Source organism: Dipodomys spectabilis, unplaced genomic scaffold (genome assembly GCF_019054845.1).
Source record: "Dipodomys spectabilis isolate Male_0828 unplaced genomic scaffold, ASM1905484v1 ptg000969l, whole genome shotgun sequence".
Classification (NCBI taxonomy): Eukaryota; Metazoa; Chordata; class Mammalia; order Rodentia; family Heteromyidae; genus Dipodomys; species Dipodomys spectabilis.
In genome coordinates this window covers 32,253-35,594 of record NW_024871646.1, presented here as the reverse complement: position 1 = coordinate 35,594, position 3,342 = coordinate 32,253, and the positions used below count along the sequence as shown (strand labels likewise).

General features: G+C 36.8%; 1 non-coding gene across 1 annotated transcript; it reads left to right on the top strand.

Moving 5' to 3' along the window:
- Positions 1-3,002: 3,002 nt before the first annotated feature.
- On the top strand, positions 3,003-3,109 carry LOC122102911. The gene has a single exon (XR_006146634.1). It is a non-coding gene; the product is annotated as a U6 spliceosomal RNA (small nuclear RNA).
- Positions 3,110-3,342: the final 233 nt, after the last annotated feature.

Here is a 3,342-nt window from a genome sequence, read left to right as displayed (position 1 = left end):
ACAAAGCAACAAAGAAATAATCTTATAAATGTGTTAGAAACAATCACCTGAAAGAAAAAAAAAACATTTGAATACATATATTAGGGTTCATTTTCCTAACATCAACTTATCTGACGTTTTCTGCATGACTCAGACATATACTAGTTATTGCAATTAAGGGAAACCATGGGACCTAAGTTTTTTTGGGCCTGGCTAACTTTGCTTAATATAATTTTTTTCCATGGTAGACTTAAAATTTTCATATATCATTGCCGACTTAAATGAAGTGAATGTACCTGGGTTTGCATACAGAACTTTTGAGAGAGCATTAATGTTTGAATCTTGAATGGGATTTGATTGAGAATTGTGGCAGGCTTTCATGATATGAGAAGAGAAAGGCCTTACTAATACTTTAATTTGCTACATTGCTGTATTAGTTTATTCAAACCCACACATACACACAGATATACAAATATGTAGTATGAAGACCCAGTCAATCTGCAAGAAAATATTTTAATAGGGATTCCATAAAATATTTAGTCTGCTGAGATCTGATTGGAATTTATAGCAATATCTATTCCACCCCTGGACAATTCATTATCATTGGTGAGGATGTTGCCATTTGAATTCAGAATGCCCCAGAAAGACCTATGTGTTAAAGAAAAATGACTTTCCATTTCCTCCCAGACTGTGGAGAATACCTGAATAGTTCTTATGGAGATTAAGTTCTTCAGAGTGAAACCTCTGAGAACATGCACACTCATCTGCTTTCTTCTTTTCTCTTTTAATCATTCTAGGTCAAAAACATTTCTTTTTGATATACTCCTCACCTTGACATTGTCTTGTCACAGGCCACCAAAGCAATAAAACCAACTGAACATACACTTACACTGAAACCTTCAAACTTATAAATCTGAGTAAGCCTTTCTGCTTAATAAATGGATAATATCACTTATTATGATAGGTTATAAAGCTAACACAGAAATCTAGTCTTTCTAACAATGTAGAGTACATAAAAACGCTTCATTATAAAATATCTAACTCAAAGTTATATTTTGTGTTTTTGTTTCTGTAGATCCTAGGGCTTAAACTCACAGCCTGACTGGTGCTTTTGTGTTCAAGGCCAGTGCTCTACATAAAATCTGAACTGGAACTCCATTTCTCCTGGTGGTTAATTGGAAATAAGAATCTCATGAACTTTCCTATACTGGCTGGCCTATTCATGTTGCATACTTTATGTAATTCCATTCTCAGCATTATATAGGTGCTCCAACTACAATATAAAAAAACTTAAACGTACTAAAGATATTTGTAAAGTATAAAATGAGGAAAGAATTTTCATCCTTTACAAATCTATGCAAAATCTATGCTAAACTATTGATATTTTACTGGACCTTTCCTGCAACCAGTTTGATATAGTTTAATAATTGTCACACCAACTTTCTCTCTATATTCTACTGGATATATACATTTTCATGTATGTTTGTATATGTATACATATATGTATCTATCTATATATGTTCGAATGTGCATCATCGGACTTGAACCTGTTTTGTTTTGCTGTTCAGCAATGAACCTTGTCGGCTCATTCTGTGACAATATCAGTGTTCATTCTCATTATTCCTTTATTTACCAAATCATCAGCCTTCTAAAATCAGCTTCATTTCTTTTTTTTTTTTTTTTGGGTCCGGTCTTGGGGCCTGAACTCTGGGCCTGGGCGTTGTCCCTCAGCTCTTCAGCTCAAGGCTAGCGCTCTACCACTTGAGCCACAGTGCCACTTCCGGCTTTTTTCTTATGTGGTGCTGAGGAATCGAACCCAGGGCCTCGAGCATGCAAGGCAAGTGCTCTACCACTGAGCCACCTTCCCAGCCCAAAGATTTTTTTGGGGGGGTCCTGTCGTGGGATCTGAACTGTGGGCCTGGGTGCTGTCCCTCAGCTCTTCAGCTCAAGGCTAGCGCTCTACCACTTGAGCCACAGTGCCACTTCCGGTTTTTTTCTTTTGGCTTATGTGGTGCTGAGGAATCGAACCCAAGTCTCATGCATGCAAGGCAAGCACTCTACCACTGAGCCACCTTCCCAGCCCTCAGCTTCATTTCTTGGGTAAGGTTACCGAACAGTCCAACTAATATCCACCCAGAGGGTTTTAATAAAGCAAGTTTTAAGGAAGAATATAACATGAAGTGACAACTACAGAAATTCCAGAGACCTGACATCTTTCACATTTCTGTCTTCCTTCTCTTCTCATACTTCAGAAAGTATTGACTAACACTATAAGTATACTGCAATTATAAGTTAAGGATCATTGTTTTTTTTTTTTGTTTTGTTTTGTTTTTCCAACCTGAAGCCTTCTTTTCCATGATTCGACATAAACTTTTGGGAGATTTTTTGGATTGTGATGGGATTCCACCCAAAACAAAGCCATGTATATTAAGAAAGTCAATGTTTTCAACTCAGAGTACTAAACAAAAGAGGGAGAAAATTAAGGTTAGCTATATATGTTAAGCACAAATATAGGCAATATCAAGATATCTTGAAATTGTATACTTTTACTGGATAAAGTGGCTCAAACCTGTAATATTATCTACTTAGAAAACAGAGATTAGAGAATTGCAGTTCCAGGCAAGCCCAAACCAAAAAAAAAAAAAAAAAAGAAGAAGAAGTTTCAGAAACTCTGTTAGAGTTTGATGGGTGCTATGTGTTTTGCTTGTGTTAGGAGGACCACAGTCCAAGCAGACCCAGGTATAGTGATACTTACCTCAAAAGAAGCAATCAAGTTACAATCTGCAGGTATGGCAGTAGTAGAGATGCCAAAGTTGTAAAGTTCCTTTCATTGTTGCAATGGGTCTACTTGTATCCCTATTTAAACATTTTCCCCTTCCCCTCCACAAATTATGCCAACATCAAAAATGTGTGCTTATGTAAGAACTGCATGATTCTAAAATTTCATGACAATTCTTTTGAACTTACTTTTTTGTGGAATTGACTAAGAAAATCAATTACAACTTCTATATAAAAAATGTTCTGTGCTTAATCCGGCAGCCCATACACTAACATCGGAATGATACAGAGAGGATTAGCATGGTCCCTGCACATGGATGACTTGCAAATTCGTGAAGCAATCCATATTTTTACAACAACAAATGCTGGAGGGGATGGGGCCACAAGGGAACCCTACTGCATTCTTGGTGGGAGTGTAAACTTCTTCAACCACTTTGGAAAGCAGTATGGAGTTTCCTCAAATGACTCCACATAAAGCTCCCCTATGACCCAGCAATCCCACTTTTGTTCATTTACCCAAAGGATCACAAATAAGACCATATTAAAACTACCAGCACAACTATGTTTATTGCAACATTATTTACC